Source organism: Carcharhinus amblyrhynchos, unplaced genomic scaffold (assembly GCF_965287045.1).
Source record: "Carcharhinus amblyrhynchos unplaced genomic scaffold, sCarAmb.v2.hapA scaffold_39, whole genome shotgun sequence".
NCBI classification, from domain to species: domain Eukaryota; kingdom Metazoa; phylum Chordata; class Chondrichthyes; order Carcharhiniformes; family Carcharhinidae; genus Carcharhinus; species Carcharhinus amblyrhynchos.
The window spans coordinates 1,725,342-1,730,838 of NW_027649780.1; positions in this window are offsets into that span (position 1 = coordinate 1,725,342).

Below are 5,497 nucleotides of genomic sequence, written 5' to 3' on the forward strand. Positions count from 1 at the left end.
TTTCGGTTCATATCTTTTTGGTAATTGGAACGAGCAAATCTCCCAATCATATGAAGGCACAATCACGCTTTAGAGCAGCATATACTTGCTTTGTCACTTTGCTAACACATAAAACTATGTCATTCAATGAAGGATAATTGTGTTTAGAATCTGAGATCCTCAAATGAGCAAAATAGTATTTAATACAATTTGTCATTTTGTCGAAGACCTCTTGGAGGCTTTAGTGCCCTTTTTCTATATGTATCGGCCTGACGAGACGCAATAAATGCAAAATGAAAACTTTCGTACTTGCCTATTCCTGGTTTATGTGTGTGACATATTTGAGGGGATGATTTATATTTTCAGGAAAAGATAAATTATGTCTACACTGTAAGGTTCCAAATGTGCAATAACTTTGCATTTACCCAGTTAAAAAAGCTCAGGGCTTCTATCACCTGATCAAACTAACTTCTTAGCGGTCTTGGCAACTTTACTGACAAGTGATCTTGTGATTTATTCCTTGACAATGAAGTCTTTACCCATGGAGTGGAATGAATGAAGGTGAAGGAGTATCTGTTCAACCTATAGAGCCACATTCATTCACCAACACTGGTTGTCTGGTTTAATCCAGTTCTAGAAAGGCAACCTGTTTCAGTGAAATGCCTTCGCTTTCCACAACATTAACCCCCTCATATTCTATAACCGGATGCTGCTTCTCGAGCACAAAATTCAAAGACACCTTTTTCCATTGCACTTGCTTGCAGATACCAGCCAGCAGTATCTCATTGCGTTTTGTCTACACGCTCCACTGCTCCTCATTTTTGACGTTGCATATCTGATGCAGCATTAGGTGGACAGAGACTGACAAATCTTGAGTTTAATTTTGAGAGCATCAAAATTATAATCTTTCGACTCACTTAGACTCATTCTCATGTTACCGAGTCCAACCAGAACCATCCAAAAGTTTTCACCCACTTCCAAATTCATTGCATATCGCTATTAACCCACCACCCTGTGCCTGTTCACCTCTAATGCTCCCAGGTCCAATAGCAACATGACTTGAAAATTCTTACTTCTGTTTTCAAATATGTCCACGGCTTCTATGCTCTGTCAACAGTTTATTGTGTTCCTTTTGGATTTGTTAATGCTGCTAGAAAGGTCAAAATCTGTTTCTCATCCATAATTTCCCTTGAGATGATCGTGGCGAGCAAATTGACGTACACATATGGTGTATGCGTGCGCACTTCGCTGGAAGGCATTACAGGATATTGATCCAGAAATAATGCAGGAAATGGAAATTTGCTGCCCAATACAGTTATTTCGGGCGATTTGGTCGTGGTGATAGTCCTATGCTGCTGTTGTCCATTATGCGGTAGAGATCTCGGGTTTGGAAGCAGCCATCTGAGGCCCCGTGGGAAGTGATTGCAGTGTTTGCTGTAGAAAGTCCACACTGTGAATCAAAGTGAGGGGAAAGAAATTGTTTGGAAATGTGAACGCATTGCCAATCAAGGAGGATTTTTAAATTCTATTCTTGAGTTAATCACTCCTCTCCGAACTCCATATGCCTCCAATTCAGGACTTGTATCGATCCTCCTTTGTTTCTATTTTATTATTTCATGGGAAGTCGCTGGGAAGGCCATTAGTGGTTGCCCATCACAAGGTGCCCTGTTGTATCGTTTTCTAGGCCATGGTGTCGAGTATAGGGCTAACGGGAGGACTTTGAATAGTGTGGATGAACAGAGGGATCTAGGTGTATGTGTACATAGATCCCTGAAAGTTGGGAATCAAGTAGATAAGGTTGTTAAGAAGGCGTACGGTGTCTTGGCGTTTATTGGTAGGGGGATTGAATTTAGGAGTCGCAGCGTCATGTTGCAACTGTACACTACTCTAGTGCGGCCGCACTTGGAGTACTGTGTGCAGTTCTGGTCCCCGCATTACAAGAAGGATGTGGAGGCGTTGGAGAGGGTGCAGAGGAGGTTTACTAGGATGTTGCCTGGTATGGTGGGGAGGTCCTATGAGGAGAGACTGAGGGATTTAGGGTTGTTTTCGTTGGAAAGAAGGCGGCTAAGAGGGGATCTTATTGTAACATATAAAATGATGAGAGGTTTAGATAGGGTGGATAGTGATAGCCTTTTTCCTCGGATGGAGAAAGCTAGCACGAGGGGGCATGGCTTTAAATTAAGGGGGGGGGGGTAGCTACAGGACGGATGTCAGGGGCAGGTTCTTTACCCAGCGGGTGGTGAGGGATTGGAATGCCCTGCCTGCTGCAGTTGTAAATGCGTCTCGTTTGGGGGCGTTTAAGAGATCTCTGGATAGGTTTATGGACGAAAAGGGATTGGTATAGGCTAGTGGGTCATTGTTTTTGTAACTGGTCGGCGCAACATCGTGGGCCGAAGGGCCTGTTCTGCGCTGTAATGTTCTATGTTCTATGTTCTATGTTCTATGACAGAGGGTAGTTGTGAATCAAAAATTGCTGTGCGTCTGAAATCATTTGGAGGACACATGCAAGGATGGCATATTTCCTTACCTTAAGATATTAATGATTTTTCTTTTCAATAATTGATGAATTTTCTCATGGCGCACCATTGCTAAAAACTCCGTTTTACCAAGTAACTACTTTGAAAGGGAGGGAGCGAGAAAATAGGGAACTATAGACCGGGCAGCCGAACCTCAGGACAGAGGAAGTTGCTGGAGTCCATTACCAAGGGCTTCATAGCACAATATTTGAAAACAGTGGTAGAATCAGACAAAATGAGCATGGGTTTACCAACGGAAAATCATGCTTGATGAACCTATTGGAATTCTTGGAGGATATAACGAGAAAAGATGACCAAGGAGAACTGATGGATGTGATCTATTTGTAAATTCAGAAAGCCCTCAACGAGATCTAACATAATGGATTACTGTGTAGAGTTAATGTGGATGAGATTGTGGGTATTGTCTTGAGCTGGATAGAAAGTTAGTTAGCAACAGGGAGAAACGTGCTGGCATAAATTGGTCTTTTTTTCGGATCGGCAGGATGTGACAAGTATGTAGGCATCAATGCTAGGGCCGAAACTGTTCATATTTGATATTAATGATTTGGAAGAGAACAATGAATGTTTCATCTCCAAATGTGCGGATGGGGGGTGTTGAGCTGTGAGGAGGTTGCAGCTTCAGCGTCAGTTGGACAGACTGAGTGAATGGGCATATGCATGGCCGATGCATTATAAAACAGTGTGAGTAAATGTGAGGCTTTCCGTATATCCAATTAAAGGAAGGCAGACTATTCTTTGAATGGATACAAATTGGGAGAGGTAAATACTCAGCGACACCTTGGTGTCCTCATGTATCAGTCAGTGAAAATAAGCACACAGGTGCAGCAGTCAGTAAAGAAACCGAATGCTGTGTTTTCCTTCACAGCGAGAAGATCTGAGAATAGGGATAGGGATGTTTTACTGCAAATGTATAGGGCGTTGCTCACGCCACACCTGACGAACTGTGCAGTGTTGGTGTCCTTATCTGAGGAAGGATGTTCTTTCTATAGCGGCAGTGCACCGAAGGTTTACTGGGCTGATTCCTGGGATGAAATATCTGTCATGTGAGGAGTGTCAATGTCTATGAGAATTATATTACTTGGAGTTTAGAAGTGTGAGAGGGGATCTCATAGTTAATTATAAAATTCGAACAGAGTGGATTCGGAAAGAATGTTCCCATTGGTGTGTGAGTTCTTGACAAGTTTCCTAGTTTTAGGATCAGGGCATTATGAGACTGAGGTGAGGAGAAACTTCATCACACAGCGAGTGATGTTTCTGTGGAATTTATTACCACAGTCAGTGGTTGAAGTTAAATGCTTTCAAGAATAAATTAAATATATCTCTTGGGGCTAACGGTATCAAGCGTTATGGGGGGTGGGTGGGCAGGGGGATCAGGTTATTGAATTTGATGATCAGCAATGATGAAAATGAATGGTGGAGCAGGCTTTAAGAGATTAATGGCTTACTCCTGCTTCTATTTTATGTTTCTATATTATTACTATCTTTCCATGTGCACGTGTAGATGAGGTTTTCTGATTTCAGTTGGCCAAGTCCGACGGAATAGAATAGAATAGTGTTGCTATACGTCCTCCAGTCTAATCTCTTAATTTAACAAGATCTATAAATCACCAAAATTTTGCAATGTGTTCATTCACTTACGTTCTGGTCCGCTTATATGACTTGGCAACAAAGCTTGTGAGCTGATGGCCACAAAAAACAATTTGGGGCCTTTTACAACTCTTAAAATGCTGTAAAAATGGAACTTGATGTTGTTGCGCATTGAACGCAAGCTCCAATTCGGAACTATGCATTGACTTTGAATGTATCGCCCTGTCGTTAAAGGCCCAGATCCTATCGTGGATATTGAGATAGTTTCTGACTCAGAAGTTGTTTCATTCAAGATCATATCCAACATTTTGCTCTTTCATCAAAGCTATTAATGCAGCTCGACACTCTTTGTGTTGCTGCAGCCATAATAGTGCAGTGTTTCAACCGAAACATTTCTTCCTGGCCTGAACCGATTGTTCAGATGTATGTTGAATATTCTTTTGGTGAATTGCTGGAGCAGCGATCCCTCCCAGTGTGCGGCCAAAAGCAGCATTGTCTACACTGACATCCCATTAATTGCAACATGGCTTTATTTTTGACACATCTTATGAGGGGTAAATTTGTTGTACGGATTTAACTGAAACACATAAAAATGAAATCGTTTGCTTAAAAACCTTCGGCAACCGGGGAATGACGACCTATAAAGCAATATATTTATATGTTGCCGTGATCGTCAACCTGGCTGAACCCACATGATGTAAAACAGGGTACGGAATCTGTCAGTTTATGCAATGGCAAGGGAGACATCAATAGCTGAATATTTCAAGGGAATCAGCTGCTTGACTCCTTGCCGCAAACAGTATAGCGGCTTCCCATTCCCTTATTGCATCAGTTCATTACTGATTTCGTGATGTTGGAAAATGCACTGACACCAATTTCATATGTCAGTCGATCTCTTTACCAGCCAATGCATGAGTACTTCACGCCTTCTTATAATGTGGATTAACCTTTGCAGCGAAGAAATGATGCAAATCAGGGAATATTGCATTGCTCCCGACTGGAGTGTGTATTCTGATGTGACTTAATGAGTTGGCTTCGAAACAGTGCAGGGTCCATTAATTCATCAATGTTAGCTAGGTTATAGAAAAGCGCGTTTGCTCTCAGGTTGGAGAACGTGTGGAAGTGACTCGTTGTGTCGACCTGCCTTAACTGACGCAGAGTTAAACAGATATTGCTGAGGCACTGTGCCTCCAGTGACTGTTGCTGTTGCTGTTTGTGGTGTGGTGTGTCTCCATGCTGGGGGATATCATGCTGTGTCGAATGGGTTTGGTAGCTTTTCGTGCTGAAATTTCATTGAGTGGAAATTATCCAGCACAGACTAAGGATATTTGGCCCATCTATCCATGCCACATAGTCTGGGTGAAGTAACCAGCTGTGTATTTTACATGGTGACA